The sequence below is a fragment of the Cupressus sempervirens genome, chromosome 3 (assembly GCF_028749045.1).
Source record: "Cupressus sempervirens isolate cs-2001-9-10 chromosome 3, ASM2874904v1, whole genome shotgun sequence".
Classification (NCBI taxonomy): domain Eukaryota; kingdom Viridiplantae; phylum Streptophyta; class Pinopsida; order Cupressales; family Cupressaceae; genus Cupressus; species Cupressus sempervirens.
Window position 1 is genome coordinate 585811989 of NC_143120.1, and position 17119 is coordinate 585829107.

Sequence of the window (17119 nt, forward strand, 5' to 3'; positions counted from 1 at the left end):
GCCTGACTCCAAATGGCCTAGACCACCTCCTTGTTAATCCCATTGTTCAATAGCAAGGTGGTGTGACCATGGGTTTTTTTTTTTGAGGTGATTGAGAATTTCTTCACTTTTTGGAGGTGGCTCTTTGTATAGCCATGTACTAATGTCTGGAATGATTTCCTCTCCATTAAGGATACCTTTGGTAATAAATGTGGTAGGGCCTAGTTTCTTGAGTTGAGGGGTTGTATTTGTCCTTGGTCCCTAATGTGTCAGGCACCCTTGAGTATGTGGATCAAGTGGTAAATAATCAATAGAAAAAGCATCTATGAAACTACACTCTTTGTAACCTTGGTAGTTGATTTTAACTATGGAAAGGTAGAAGCTAAAATGGTATTCGGATTGTGATAGGTACCAGAGGAATTGGCCATGGTGTGGCCAATTTTGATTCCAGGACAATGGTTGATGTATGAAGCTTTCACCACTTTTTAATAAGCAAAGGGTTCAAGATCTATGTGGATGGTTACATTAGTGCCATTATGTGGAAACTTGATGCACTAATGATATGTGAATGGAACAGCTTTCATGTTGTGAATCCATGGTCAACCAAGGATGATATTGTACAAAGGGTTAAGAACAACTATGTGACAAACTATTTCTTGAGTGGTTGGGCTAACTCTGAGAGGTAGCAAGATTGTTCCTTCAGTGGTGCACTCTAAGTTATCATATGATTTGATGGTAATGACCTTATTAAGGATATCTACCTTAGTGTTTCATGCTTGTTTGATAAACTTTAAAGTACATAGATTTAAAGTTGATCCATTATCTATCATGACCCTTTTGACTACAAAGTCAGAAACCATAACAGTTATGTGAAGTGGAAGTATATGGTCAAGCTCAACTATTGGGATGTTAGAAGTTTTGAAGGACAGAGCACATGATGTAGAAAGATGGCTGACCAAGTTGCAAAACTTGGTGGCATTTATGTCAGTGGGAATGCATGACTCATGGAGAGTACTATCAAGGATCTCTTGATAAAGTGGGCTTATTCATAAGAGATCTAGAATGGAAATATGGGATGGAATATTTCCAAGGTGTTCCAAGGTTAATTTATACTATGGTCCTAATGGGGGTGATCCTGATGAAGGTGATCTTGATGGAGGTGGTCTTGATGGTGTAGATACAGATGGGCCAGCTATATTGAGTCGAGCTCATCAAGTAGTAACTACATATTGGGTGTTTGGGCCTTTGATATTTATAACATTGATAGAGGGCTCAACTTGTGAGATACATCTGATAAGGTTCCCATAGTATAAGTATGTTGAGGTGTAGTTTTGAGACTTATCTCGGTTATCTCCTTGTTTGTTTTGAGCATTGTTGGGTTTGTTGACAAGTGCTTTACCTATGTTTTTGTTATGGGGAGGAAAAGCATTTTGGTATATCAATAATCTTGCATTTGGTGAGGTTGGTGCCCCCACTATGATCTCTTTCTGATCAATAAGGTCTTGGACATAGTCCTTGAGTTGCATGCATTTGAGGGTGGTATGTCCTTTGACATGATGGAATTTTCAAAACTCGTTATTCTTATACTAGAATGCCCCAGACTGATTTGGTTCCAAGGGTTGTGTATGTGGATGCCGAATAACATTATCCTTGGCTAGTTTTTCAAAGATTGCATCAAGGGGCTCCCCCAATAGGGTGTATACATGAGTTTATCTCTGAACATGTGGTTTAGGTCCAACCAAAAGTGTGATAGCATTAGTCTAATTTAGATGGCTAGGTATTTGGACATTGTGTTGATTGTTCTGCATAGGTGGCTATCGATAGATAGGTGGTTATTGTTGTTAAGGTTGTTGTTAACAAAATGTGGTGGAAATGTTAGAAGTTGTCCTGAAAAATATGAACTTGTCAAGTGTCGGTGATGCCATCAATAACTATGTTCTTATTTGTATTCCAATACCATGGTTTTTCATTGCTTGGACCTTGGTCTTAGGTGCTTTCCTTGTAAATTTTGATGACACCATCCTTAATAAGCCCTTGCTCAAGTCCTATCCCTTTTTCTTTAATTTTTTATATGTTTGTAAATAGTTCATAACCATGTGATGGGCAAGACTAGGATGTACATTGTTAATGAACATTTTAACAAGGCGATGTTTGAGGATGGTGCATGAGATCCTAGTTGTTAGGGTTTACCAATGTTGTAAGTATTATGCAAGGATTTTTCCTCCCTTTTGCTTGGTATGCACTATAAATAACTCAGTCTCAACTAGATAAGCATATTGAGCCACAAACTTGCCTTAGAAATATTAGCAAAGGTATTAGTGGTACCCTAGGGTATATGACAGAACCATTCAAGGGTAGGGCCCCCTAAGATTTTTAGAAAAAGTCACATGAGGAACACATCATTATAGGCCCCTTCTTGGAACTGCATATAGAATTCCTTGACATGTGTAAATAGGTCACTTTTCCCTCTAAATTTATCAAACTTGGGGATCTCAAAATGTTTAGGAAAAGGTGTCATCATGATGGGTTTTTCAAAGGGATATGGAAAATCATTCTCGAATTTGAAATGTTTTGAGTCTATCCCATCCTTGAGGGCGTTGAGAGCATTTTTCATCTCTTCCCATTTAGAGTTTACATGCAGGGAAATGAGTGCCCCTGGTCCAATACCCCCAGTGTAGGATATATAGCAGATGTTGAAGGTTGATATGGGAAACCTTGACTACCATATGGTGGTGCCTGAAAAATAGGTTGCACTATTGTTGGGATGGATGTTATGGGTTGTTGGAATGTAGTTTGGGCATACTATTGCATTTGTTGGGTAGATTGTTGTTGGGGAACATAGGTATGAGGTTGTTGCCCTACTAGATAATATTGTGGGGATGCTTGGGTATACTTCTTGTGTGATGACTATGGTAATGTAGGTAACACCTAGGCCATGCTTTGGGAGTGTATACTTTGCCCAAAAGATGTGGGTTGTGCTCCTGCTTGAGAAAGCAACTAAGTATTAACAAGTGCCAGGTAATTAATTTGAGGAAGAGTGTTTACAACTGGGTATTGCAATGGAGTGGTGATTTTTCTATTGCCTAAGGGTGGCATAGAAAAATAGTTGGTAATGGGTGAGAATGAATAAAGTTGGGGAGGGAGGGATGAATGTGATTGAGGTATGGGCATGAATGTAGTGCTAAAGGGGAGACCAGTGGCAGGTCCTCGTGCCATACCAAAACTCCAAGTCCTAAAGAAAATAAGGTTGAAGTACTTTGAATAGTGACAAATGGATTGATAGTGATGTTGGGTGGGATGGAAGATAAAGTGTTTGGCCCTAATAGAGGCATTCTTGTAGTGTATTTGGATGTAGGTTGGATGTTATGGTACTAGTAAATGGATTGGATGTGTTTTGAGATGGAAGGGAAAATACAATGTTACCAAGTGAAAAAGGAGTGTATTGTGAAGTAGGGATATAGGTGGTGGAAGTAGATGTAGATGATACACTTATGGTTAGTTTGGATGTGGTATGAACTAAGGGTTGATTGAGGATGGGCTGAGTGTTTTGTGGAATGGGAGCAATGACCTGCGTTGAGGGGATATTTGGGCCTATTGGTTCTACTTGTGTTGTTGGTACATGTTTTTTGGTGAAAAGAAAGGATCATGAGAAATAGATGACCCTATGGCTGGTGGTTGCCATCCAAATAGAGGATGTGTAGGATATGTAATGTTGGTGGGTGGTAGTCATCCAAAGTTAAAGATGCCAACATTGTCTCTTAAGAAGTTTTCCATGATGGTATCCCTATTCCAATCTATGGTGGCATTAATAGTGGTTGTGTGTTCAGGTTGGTTCATGAAAGCATCAATATTTATTGAAGAACCTATTTCTTCAAGAGTTTGTGGTGGTGGATCTGCTGGTGTCATGGAAACTATGGGGTATGGCTAAACCCTAGTTGTGCTACTACTAAGAGTAGGATCCATGTCCTTCTCTTTTTGTTTATTCTTACTAAAATGTGTGGTAGGTGGCATGAAATGATTAATTTCCTAAGGATGAAATGCAAAAAGATGATGATAAGTGAATGTGAAGAGATGATTCATCTAGTGTGTGACAAGGGTGGAGGGATTTCCTAAGATGCAAATGAGAGTGTGTGGAAATGTTCTTAGTGATATCTAGGAAGCCTAAATGATGTGGTACTAAGTGAGGGAGATTATGTTTCCTTTAAGTGTGATTTTTTGAAAATGTGATGGTGATACCAAACATTAAGGTGGCCTTGTGAACTTTTGGAAGACAAATGGGGATCAATTGTATAGCCCAACCTTTTGCTCAAGGTTATGTGGGATACAAATGATAGTTTATCCTAAATAATGTTTAGTTTAAGGATAAATATGATAGTGAGATGGATGGAGAGTTTTTTTTTTAGGGAAATGCATATTTTAATGTAGGGATGCTAAATGCTCTAAGTGATGAGTAAATAATGGAGGACACTAGGGTTTAATGATGCTTGATTTGGAGGATGTCTGAAAACCTAAGGTTGATGACAAAAAAGGGAGGAGATGATTCTACCCAATGTGCAGATGGGACGAGGAGCTATATGAAAGACTAAGCCTACGAGGAGATAAGTGCATAAGTGTGTGTGAAAAAAAAGAAAAAAAAGAACCTCATCAGAGAGTTGGGTCCTAAATTTTGTGGTCTCACTTAATTTGTAGTGCAACATCTTTACCATCTTTCTCAATTTGGTCTAGTCTAGTGATCCTTGGGTTGGGGATATAATTCTTGTGTTCTGCTTCTATTTCTTTGTAAACTGGTATTTGTGGAAGTTTAGCCTCTTTGAACTTGGTCTTGGTTTGGCCTGACATGAGATAAGTCTATGAGATTTGATCAAAATTGTGAATTATTTTAGAGGTAGTGACTATGCTAAGTATTCCTTTTAATCTTGGGTTGAAAACATAAATCAATTAAGGAGTAACTAGGTTTGAAGAAAATAATGTGTTTATGTAAAAGGGGCAAAGTGGTTTTCTTGGGTAAAATGGTCTTCTTGGGGTATTTTTGGGATGTAAGTAGTAAAGTGGGGCAAACTAGGCTTAGGATTGTTGTGACTAAACTTGCTAACAATCCTTTGAACAAGGTAAAGATGACCTGTTTGTTTGAAAATGAATGTTTTTGTTTACAAAGAAAGTTTTCGATCAAGTAAGGTATGTAACAAGGGTATTTTGAAAAAGATAACTTTGGACCAAGGAGAGAAAAGTTCATTTACAAGTGGACTTTGTTAATGATTATTTTTGAGATAACAAGGATAGTTTTGAAAATGGTAAAGTTGAACCAATGAAACTAAAGTTGTTGTGAAGGGACTTGCTAACAACTATTTTTGGGATAACGAGGATAAGATCTTTTCTGATGTGATGGATTATGAGAAAATAGTTTCTCAAAGGATAAAGCAACTTTGAGAAAGATAAACAAATGATCTCTTTAGCAAAAGGATTTGATAGTAACCATAGAAACTATGTAAGTTTTTACAAAAAAAATTCACAAGTCTTTTGCACAAATAAGACAATTCAAACAACTCTTTATCCCTAAGGTTAAATTTTGGTTGCAATATGCTATTCAATAGCCCACAAATTGATGTCTCTTGATTCTAGTGCAATATGTCCCTCTAATTGAAGAGGTGAGTCGATACAAGAGTTGATCAACAAATGATACACATCAAATAATCTTCAAGGCATGGAAAATAGAAGTCCCCCTTATGTGGGAACAATGGCCCTTGGAGATGAAACCCAAGTAGCCTTATGCCTCTACTAGGGGAGCACGATGGTGAGTAATCTTGAGAGATGTTGTTTTCCTTGCACCGCAAATAACATACCACGGATTAAAGGGTAGTTACTAAGTTGGTTCGTAATTAGGTCTGTGGAGTCTCGTCAAACAATTGTTACGTATGTGATCCACTTAAGGATCTATTTCAAACATACTAAAATCATGGGAAATTTTTCCCACCTCAACCTACCCCCAGAAACATACTGTCCAAACTTGGGTGATAGAGTGAGAAAGTTTACCTTTCCCCTCATTTATATACTAGCTAGGTTATTTATCGGTTTGAGCTTCTCACTAAAGGGGATGCACTTCCCAGAGGTGGATGAACTTGATAGAATCATTCCTAAGTTGTTGCAAATGGTCTTGCTAACAACTTGGGTACATGTGTCACATAATTAAATGATTCTACTTTGCAAGAAATAGAGAAGTCAAAGATGTCCTAAAAGGCACAATCTCAATACACGCAAGGCACTTGATTCATTCTATTTCTGAAGCTTTGAGATGCACTATTTTATGAATTGACACACATTTGATTAGCATTCAAAGGTTCTTTTCAACTTGACAACATTGCCAGCAAAAAGTAAATTGCACATGAAAGCTTTAAAAAGGAGGGAATAAGAACATTTTCACTTTAGAGTATTCAAGATTGAACGAAGTTCATTTTAAGCACCAAAGTTGAAGTGTGTTGATTTGCAATGTTACTTAATACCCAAAATCAAATTTTTATTGCATTCATTCTTTTTAACCTTTAGCATTCAAGAGTATGTCAATCATGCATTCCAATGAAAGATTTCAAATCCCTTGAGGCATTCAAGAGTTTATTTATCATGCATTCCAATGAAATCGTTAGATTTTAGTCCATGGCATTCAAGATTGATTTTAGCAACATGCATTCAAAGACAAGTTTTTAAACATTCAAGTTTATTTAAAATATTACGAAAAAACTACAAGAAACATGGTTAGCAATTTCCTAGAACTCTTCAACCTGCAATGCATGAGTTAGAAAATATCCCTACAAAACCACAAGTTAGGGTATCAAAATTGTATAATAAAAAGTGAAATAACACTGCAATGAAAATGTTTAAAACAAAGTTCAATATTTGATAGTGAAAATAAGTATTTAAAAAGCATCAAAATTTGATGAAATCAACACCATCATGATGTGCTCAGAACCAGCTTTTTGACAATATTTCATTTTCAAAAAATAGAATTTGGATGCTCAAGTTATGAGCAAAACATTGAATGTTGCTTATTAAGGCTTAGAAAGGGCATGTAGAAGGTTGTTGATGTAGTGCTGATGTCAGCAACCTATGAGCATAAATTTGATGGCCATATGGTTGTCACCTCCAAAAACAAATTATCTATTGAGAAAAAAATATTTTGGTCGGTTGCTAGGAAATAATCTCGATGGTCGTATTTGGAGGGTTGGTTGTGAGTGGTAGAGGAAGGTTTGTAGCGACAGAGATGAGTAGTACAGATAGGTGCAGGGATTGGGAGAAGTGGTAGATGGAGCAAGGAGGAGTAGAAGTGGAGCAGAGGAGGATGTGGGAGGAGTTGAGAAGAGGGAACCATGGACAAGTGGTGGAAGAGGAAGAACACACGGCAGTGGTTGCGGTGGAGGAAAAATAGAGTAGTCGTGGAGGAGGAAGAGCAAAGAGACCACAGAGAGAAGGAAGTACAAGCCATGGTAGTGGGTGGAGGCCAAGAATTACAATAGGAATAGACACTGGGGGATGTTGTTGAGGCTGTGGAGGGTCATGCGTGGTGATTTGGTGGTGCCTGAAGAAAAAATAATAATAATAATTTTTTATTGAGGTTAAATATTTAAATATTAAAGAAAATTCAAGGAAAAGACAAGGTGAGATTTTTTTTTTTCAATTAAAAATTTTCACATTGTGGTTGTAGGTTCGTCCCACTAGAGGTGCCAAAATGTATCACCTAATTTAGTGTATCCAAAAGGAATGCTAATACTAACAAAGCATTCACAAATAACCAAATAAGTTAAAACTTTTGATAGGACGAGGCTAACACCAAGAAGAAAGGAAAACAAAGAATGGTAAGCTCCTTGGGTGTAACCTACGATGACGTAGATATGTCCTTGATGGATAAGGGATGCATGCTAACAGTGTACTCAAGCTTTCGATGGATGGGTGTCTCTATCAAGCACGTACCTTTGACCCGCATCTCTGTTCTCCTTCAAACTATCCACGTGGCTTCATTGGGAGGATTTTTTTGGAGAGAAACCCATGCCTTTCTTCCTATTGGCACCTTTTGAGTGTTGGATAAGGTGCGTTCTCAATGTCGAAGTGTTTTTTACTCTCCCGTGCATTCTGGGTGCTCGATAAGGTGTGCTTCGAGTGCTCGATAAGGCACATCCTAGACAAGGTTCTACTATGATACATGGGCTAACACAAGGGTGTGAGAGTTTGATGTCAGGTGCAATAATACCATTTTTAGTGAACCAATCCCATCAGAACTGTACAGTTAAGCGCGCTTGGGCCGGAGTAGTGCTGGGATGGGTGACCTCTCGGCAAGTCCCGGTGTTTCACCCTTCTTTTACTTTTTTGAGCATTTGGTTGTGTCATTGTTATATTTACACTGCTCCCATGCTCCTTAAAGCCCATTTTCAATCTTCCATCCCACTCTAATCACGTACCCAAACTCATGCTCATTGTGAGAGCTCGATAAGTTAGTGCTAGATAAGGCACATTCTAGGCACTAAAGGAGATGTAAAACTTATGTTCCTCAACAAAGTAATCTCCATAAGGATGAAATGGTCAATGGGACAACCAATTCTTGTGATGAGAAAAATAAGAGCTTACAAGATTGGGAAATTGATCCAAGAACTTCAAAGGACCATAACGTTTCACCCGCATCTCTGTTCTTCTTCAAACTATGCACGTGGCTTCATTGGGAGGAGTTGTTTAGAGAGATACCCATGCCTTTCTTCCTACTGGCACCTTTTGAGTGCCGAATAAGGTGTGTTCTCAGTGTTGAATTATTTTTTACTCTCCCATGCATTTTGGGTACTCGATAAGGTGCACTCTGAGTGCTCGATAAGGCAAATCCTAGACAAGGTTGCATTATGATGCATGGGCTAACACGAGGGTGTGAGAGTTCAATGTTGGGTGTGATCATACTAGCATTAGTTTACCAAATCCCATCAGAACTTCGTAGTTAAGCGCACTTGGACCGGAGTAGTACTAGGATGGGTGACCTCCTGGGAAGTCCCAGTGTTGCACCATTCTTTTACTTTTATGAGCATTTGGTTGTGTCATTTTTATATCTACGCTACTCCCATGCTCCTCAAAGCAAATTTTAAATCTACCATCCCCCTCTTGTCACATACCCTGACTCACGTTCATTGTGATTGCTCAAAAAATTAGTGCTAGATAAGGCACATTCTAGGCACTAAAGGCATTGTAAAACTTATGTTCCTCAACAAAGTAATCTCCATAAGGATAAAATGGTCGATGGGACAACTGATTCTTTTGATGAGGAAAATAAGAGCTTACAAGATTGGGAAATTTATCCAAGAACTTCCGAGGGCCATAACGTTTGACCCGCATCTTCGTTCTTCTTCAAACTATCCATGAGGTTTCATTAGGAGGAGTTGTTTGAAGAGATACTTGTGCCTCTCTTCCTATTGGCACCTTCCAAATGCCAAATAATGTTTGTTCTCAATGTCGAAGTGTTTTTTACTCTACTGTACATTCTGGGTGCTCGATAAGGTGTGCTTTGAGTTATCGATAAGGTGCGTCCTAAACAAGGTTTCATTATGATGCATGGGCTAACATGATGGTGTGAGAGTTCAATGTCAAGTGCAATCATACCAGCGTTAGTGCATTGAATCCCATCATAACTCTAAATTAAGCACGCTTGGGCAGGAGTAGTACTGGGATAGGTGACCTCCTGGAAAGTCCCAGTGTTGCACCCTTCTTTAACTTTTCTGAGCATCCAATTGTGTCATTGTTATATTTGCACTACTCCTGTGCTCCTCAAAGCTCATTTTCAATCTCCCATCCCCCTCTTGTCACATACCTCGAGTCAAGTTCATTGTAAGTGCTCAATAAGTTAGTGCTAGATAAGGCGCATTCTAGGCACTAAAAGCGCTGCAAAACTTATGTTCCTCAAAAAAGTAATATCCATAAGGATGAAATGGTTGATGGGAGAACTAATTCTTGTGATCAGGAAAATAAGAGCTTACAAGATTGTGAAATTGATCCAAGAACTTCTTAGGGCCATAACATTTGACCTGCATATCCTCTCTTCTTCAAACTATCCACGTGGCTTCACTGGGAGGAGTTGTTTGGAGAGATACCCATTTGTTTATTCCTATTGGCACCTTTTGAGTGTTGGATAAGGTGCGTTCTCAGTGTCGGAATTTTTTTTACTCTCCCATGCATTCTGGGTGCTTGATAAGGTGTACTCTGAGTGCTCCATAAGCTGCATCCCAGACAAGGTTGCATTATAATGCATGGGCTAACATGACGGTGTGGGAGTTCGATGTCGGGTGCAATCATACCAGTGTTACTGCATCAGATCCCATCAGAACTCTGTAGTTAAGTGTTCTTGGGCCAAAGTAGAACTAGGATGGGTGACCTCCCAAGAATTCTCGGTGTTGCACCCTTCTTTTACTTTTTTCAGCATCTGGTTGTGCCATTGTTATAATTGTGCTGCTTCCATGCTCCTCAAAGCCCATTTTCAATTTCCAATCCCCCTCTCATCACGTACCCTAACTCACATTCATTATGAGTGCTCAATAAGTTACTGCTAGATAAGGCGCATTCTAGGCACTAAAGGCACTGTAAAACTTATGTTCTTCGACAAAGTAATCTGCATAAGTATGAAATGGTCGATGGGACAACCGATTCTTGTGATGATGAAAACAAGAGCTTACAAGATTGGGAAATTCATCCAAGAACTTTCGAGGGCCATAATGTTTGACCCGCATCTTTGTTCTTCTTCAAACTATCCACGTGGCTTCATTGGGAGAAGTTGTTTGGAGAGATACCCATGCCTCTCTTCCTATTGACACCTTTCGAGTGTCGGATAAGGTACGTTCTGAGTGTCGATGTGTTTTTTACTCTCCTGTGCATTCTGTGTGCTCGATAAGGTGCGCTCTGAATACTCAATAAGGCGCGTCCTAGAAAAGGTTGCATTATGATGCATGGGCTAACATGAGGGTGTAGGAGTTTGCATTCTGGTGTGATCATACCAGCGTTAGTGCACTGGATCCCATCAGAACTCCATAGTTAAGTGAGCTTGAGCCGAAGGAGTACTTCGATGGGTGACCTCTCAAGAAATCCCAGTGTCGCACGCTTCTTTAACTTTTTTGAGCATCCGGTTGTGACATTGTTATATTTATGCTGCTCCCATGTTCCTCAAAGCTCATTTTGAAATGCCCATCCCCCTCTCCTCACGTACCACGACTCACGTTCATTCTGAGTGCTTGATAAGTTAGAGTTAGATAAGGCACTTTCTAGGCACTAAAGGCACTATAAAACTTATGTTCCTCAACAAAGTAATGTCAATAAGGATCAAATGATTGATGGGACAACCAATTCTTGTGATGAGGAAAATAACAGCTTACAAGATCAGGAAATTGATCTGGGAACTTCTGAGGGCCATAACATTTAACCCGCACGTCCGCTCTTCTTCAAACTATTGACGTGGCTTTGTTGGGAGTAGTTGTTTGTAGAGATACCCATGTCATTCTTCCTATTGGTTCCTTCCAAGTGCCAGATAAGGTGTGTTCTCAGTGTCAAAGTGTTTTTTACTCTCCCGTGCATTATGGCTGCTCGATAAGCTACACTCAGAGTACTCAATAAGGCATGTCCAATACAAGCTTGCATTATGATCATGGGCTAACACGAGGGTGTGAGTGTTTGATTTTGAGTGCGATCATACCGTCTTTAGTGCACTGGATCCCATTAGAACTCCCCAGTTGAGTGCACTTGGGCCGGAGTAGTACTGGGATGGGTGACCTCCCAGAAATTTAGGGTGTTGAACCCTCCTTTTACTTTTTTGACCATCTGGTTGTGTCATTGTTATATTTGGGCTATTCTCATCCTCCTAAAAGCCCATTTGTAATCTCCCATCCCACTCTCATCACATACCCCAACTCACGTTCACTGTGAGCGCTCAATAAGTTTGTGCTAGATAAGGCACATTCTAGGCACTAAAGGCATTGTAAAACTTATGTTCCTCAACAAAGTAATCTCCATAAGGATGAAATGGTCGATGGGACAACTGATTCTTGTGATGAGGAAAATAAGAGCTTAAAAGATTGGGAAATTGATCCAAGAACTTTCGAGGGCCATAACGTTTGACCCGCATCTCTATTATTCTTCAAACTATCCACGTGGCTTCATTGGGAGGAGTTGTTCAGACAAATACCCGTGCCTCTCTTCCTATTGGTGCCTTCTAAGTTTTACATAAGGTGTGTTCTCATTGTCGAAGTGTTTTTTACATTCCCATGCATTTTGGGTGCTCAATAAAGTGTGCTCTAAGTGCTGCATAAGGCGCATCCTATACAAGGTTGCATTCTGATGCATGGGCTAACATGAGCATGTTAGAGCTTGATGTCAGGTGCGATCATACTAGCGTTAGTGCACAGGATCCCATCAAAACTCTGCAGTTAAGCACACCTAGGCCATAGTAGTACTACGATGGGTGACCTCCCAAGAAGTCTCAGTGTTGCACCCTTCTTTTACTTTTTTGACCATCTGGTTGTGTCATTGATATATTTGCGCTGCTCCTATGCTCCTCAAAGAACTTTTTCAATCTCCCATCCCCCTCTCATCATGTACCCCGACTCACGTTCACTGTGAGTGCTCTATAAATTAGTGCTAGATAAGGCAAATTCTAGGCACGAAAGGCATGGTAAGACTTATGTTCCTCAACAAAGTAATCTCCATAAGGATGAAATGGTTGATGGCATAATCGATTCTTGTGATGAGGAAAGTAAGAGCTTAGAAGATTGGGAAATTGATCCAAGAACTTTTGAGGGCCATAACGTTTGACCCGCATCTCCGTTCTTCTTCAAACTATTCATGTGGCTTCATTGGGAGGATTTGTTTGGAGAGATACTCATGCCTTTCTTTCTATTGGCTCCTTTTGAGTGCCGGATAAGGTGCATTCTGAGTGTCAGAGTGTTTTTTACTCTCTCGTGCATTCTAGGAGTAGAATAAGGTGAGCTCCAAGTGCTTGATAAGGTGCGGCCTATACAAGGGTTCATTAAAATGCATGGGCTAACACGAGGGTGTGAGAGTTTAATGTCAGGTGTGAACATACCAGCATTCGTGCATCGGATCCCATCAGAACTCCGCAATTATGTGCACTTGGGCCAGAGTAGTACTCAGATGGGTGACCTCTCGAGATATCCCGATGTTACACCCTTCTTTTACTTTTTTGAGCATCTGATTGTGTCACTGTTATATTTGTGCTGCTCCCCTGCTCCTCAAAGCCCGTTTTCAATCTCCCATCCCCCTCTCATCGCATAGCCCGACTCATGTTCATTGTGAGTGCTCAATAAGTTAGTGCTACATAAGGTGCATTCTAGGCACTAAAGGCACTCTAAAGTTTATGTTACTCAACAAAATAATTTCCATAAGGATGAAACGATCGATGGGACAACAGATTCTTGTGATGAGGAAAATTAGAGCTTACAAGATTGGGAAATTGATCCAAGAACTTTCGAGGGCCATAATGTTTGACCTGCATCTCCATTCTTCTTCAAGCTATCCACGTGGCTTCATTGGGAGGAGATTTTTGGAGAGATACCCATTCCTTTCTTCCTATTGGCACCTTCTTAGTGCTGGATAAGGTGTGTTCTTAATGGCAGAGTGTTTTTTACTCGCCTGTGCATTCTGGGTCAATGATAATGTGCGCTATGAGTGCTCAATAAGGAATTTCCTATACAAGGTTGCATTATGATGCATGGGCTAACATGAGGGTGTGAGATTTTGATGTCGGGTGTCATCATACCAAAGTTAGTGCACTGGATCCCATCAAAACTCCGTAGTTAATCGCGCATGTGCTAGAGTAGTACTGGAATGGGTGACCTCCTAGGAAGTCCCAGTGTTGCACCCTTCTTTTACTATTTTGAGCATCTGGTTGCGTCATTGTTATATTTTCATGGCTCTCATGCTCCTCAAAGCCCATTTTCAATCTCCCATCCCCCTCTCATTGTGCACCCTGACTCACATTCATTGTGAGCACTCAATAAGTTAGTGCTAGATAAGGTGCATTCTAGACACTAAAGGCATTGTAAAACTTATGTTCCTCAACAAAGTAATCTCCATAAGGATGAAACGGTCGATTGGACAACTGATTATTTTGATGAGGAAAATAAGAGCTTACAAGATTGTGAAATTGATCCAAGAACTTCTAAGGGCCATAACATCTAACCCGCATCTCCATTCTCCTTCAAACTATCCACATGGCTTCATTAGGAGGATTTGTTTGGAGGGATACCCATTCCTCTCTTCCTATTGGCACCTTTTGAGTGGTGGATAAGGTGCATTCTCAGTGTCGGAGTGTTTTTTACTCTCCCATGCATTCTAGGTGCTTGATAAGGTGCATCCTATACAAGGTTGCATTATGATGCATGGGCTAACACAAGTGTGTGAGAGTTTGATGTTGAGTGGGATCATACCAGCGTTAGTGCACAAGATCCCATCATAACTCCATTATTAAGCATGCTTTGGCCATAGTAGTACTGGGATGGGTGACCTCCCGAGAAGTTTCGGTGTTGCGCCCTTCTTTTACTTTTTTGAGAATCTTGTTGAGTGATTGTTATATTTGCGGTTCTCCCGTGCTCCTCAAAGCCCATTTTTAATCTGCCATGCCCCTTTCATCACGTAACCCAACTCATGCTCATTTTGAGCGATCGATAAGTTAGTGCTAGATAAGGCACATTCTAGGCACTAAAGGTGTTGTAAAACTTATGTACCTCAACAAATTAATCTTCATAAGGATGAAATGGTCAATGGGACAATCGATTCTAGTGATGAGGAAAATAAGAGCTTACAAGATTGGAAAATTGATCTGAGAACTTTCGAGGGCCATAACATTGGACCCCCATCACCATTCTTCTTCAAACTATCCATGTGGCTTCATTGGGAGGAGTTGTTTGGAGAGATATCCCCAGTTAAGCGCACCTGGCCCGTAGTAGTACTAGGATGGGTGACCTCCCAGGAAGTCTCAGTGTTGAACCCTTCTTTTACTTTTTTGAGCATCCGGTTGTGTCATTGTTGTATTTGCGCTACTCCCATGCTCCTCAAAGCCCGTTTTCAATCTCCCATCCCCCTCTCATCGCACACCCCGACTCACATTCATTGTGAGCACTTGATATGTTATTGCTAGATAAAGCCCATACCAGGCACCAAAGGCACTATAAAAATTATGTTCCTCAACAAAGTAATCTCCATAATGATGAAACGATCAATCGGACAACCGATTCTTGTGATGAGGAAAGCAAGAGCTTACAAGATTGAGAAATTGATCCAAGAACTTCCAAGGGCCATAACGTTTGACTTGCATCTCCATTCTTCTTCAAACTATCCATGTGGCTTCCCTGGGAGGAGTTGTTTGGAGAGATACCTATGCCTCTCTTCCTATTGGCACCTTTCAAGTGTCGAATAAGGTGTGTTCTCAGTGTCGGAGTTTTTTTTTCTCTCCCGTGCATTTTGGGTGCTTGATAAGGTGCGTCCTATATAAGGTTGCATTATGATGCATGGGATAAGACGAGGGTGTGAGAGTTTGATGTTGTGTGCGATCATACCAGTGTTAGTACACCAGATCCCATCAGAACTCCGTAGTTAAGCGCACTTGGGCCAGAGTAGTACTAGGATGGGTGACCTCCCAGGAAGTCCTGGTGTTGCACCCTTATTTTACTTTTTTGAGAATCCGATTGTGTCATTGTTGTTTTTGCGCTACTCCTATGCTCCTCAAAGCCCATTTTCAATCTCCCATCCCCCTCTCATTGAGTACCCCGACTCACGTTCATCATGAGCGCTTGATAAGTTAGTGCTAGATAAGGCCCATCCTAGGCACTAAAGGCACTGTAAAACTTATGTTACTCAACAAAGTAATCTCCATAAGGATGAAACGGTCGATGGGAAAACCAATTCTTGTGATGAGGAAAGCAAGAGCTTACAAGATCAGGAAATTGATCCAAGAACTTCTGGGGGCCATAACATTTTACCCGCATCTCTGTTCTTCTTCAAACTATCCACGTGGATTCATTGCAAGGAGTTGTTTGGAGAGATACTCGTTCCTCTCTTCCTATTGGTGCTTTTTGACTGCCGGATAAGGTGCTTTCTCAATGTTAGAGTGTGTTTTACTCTCCTGTGCATTCTGGGTGCTCGATAAAGTGTGCTCCAATTGCTCGATAAGGCACGTCCTATAAAAGGTTGCATTATGGTGCATGGGCTAACATGAGGGTGTAAGAGTTTCATGTTGGGTGCGACCATACCATCATTAGTGCACCGGATCCCATCAGAACTTTGCAGTTAAGCGCACTTGGGCAGGAGTAGTACTGGGATGGGTGACCTCCTGGGAAGTCTCGATGTTGCACCCTTCTTTTACTTTTTTGAGCATCCAGTTGTGTCATTGTTGTATTTGCACTGCTCCCATGATCCTCAAAGCCAGTTTTCAATCTCCCATCCCCCTCTCATTGCGTACCCCGACTCATGTTCATCATGAGTGCTCGATAAGTTAGTGCTAGATAAGGCCCATCCCAGGCACCAAAGGCACTGTAAAACTTATGTTCCTCAAAAAATTAATCTCCATAAGGATGAAACAATCGATGGGACAACCGATTCTTGTGATGAGGAAAGCAAGAGCTTACTTTCGGGGGCCATAACGTTTGACCCGCATCTCTGTTCTTCTTCAAACTATCCTCATGGCTTCATTGGGAGGAGTTGTTTGGAGAGATAACCATGCCTCTCTTCCTATTAGTGCCTTTCGAGTGCTGGATAAGGTGCATTCTCAATGTTGAGGTGTTTTTTACATTTCTGTTCATTCTAGGTGCTTGATAAGGTGTGCTCTGAGTGCTTGATAAGGCGCGTCCTATACAAGGTTGCATTACAATGCATGGGCTAACACGAGGGTGTGAGAGTTTGATGTCTGGTGTGATCATACCAGTGTTAGTGCACTGAATCCCATTAGAACTCCGCAGTTAAGTGCGCTTGGGCTAGAGTAGTACTAGGATGGGTGACCTCCCCAAAAATCCTGATGTTGCACCCTTCTTTTACTTTTTTGAGCATTCGGTTGTGTCATTGTTGTATTTTTGCTGCTCCCATGCTCCTCAAAGCCCGTTTTCAATCTCCCATCCCCCTCTCATCG

The 17119-nt window shown here is 40.6% G+C and overlaps 1 non-coding gene and 4 pseudogenes across 1 annotated transcript; all 5 read left to right on the forward strand.

Moving 5' to 3' along the window:
- Nucleotides 1-8893: 8893 nt before the first annotated feature.
- Nucleotides 8894-9012, forward strand: LOC149567793 (5S ribosomal RNA; annotated as a pseudogene).
- Nucleotides 9013-10278: 1266 nt separating this feature from the next.
- Nucleotides 10279-10397, forward strand: LOC149567794 (5S ribosomal RNA; annotated as a pseudogene).
- Nucleotides 10398-15540: 5143 nt separating this feature from the next.
- LOC149567795 (5S ribosomal RNA) lies at nt 15541-15659 on the forward strand. Its single transcript, XR_016363260.1, has one exon. It is a non-coding gene; the product is annotated as a 5S ribosomal RNA (ribosomal RNA).
- Nucleotides 15660-16233: 574 nt separating this feature from the next.
- On the forward strand, nt 16234-16352 carry LOC149567796 (5S ribosomal RNA; annotated as a pseudogene).
- Nucleotides 16353-16901: 549 nt separating this feature from the next.
- Nucleotides 16902-17020, forward strand: LOC149567797 (5S ribosomal RNA; annotated as a pseudogene).
- The last annotated feature ends 99 nt before the right edge of the window (nt 17021-17119 follow it).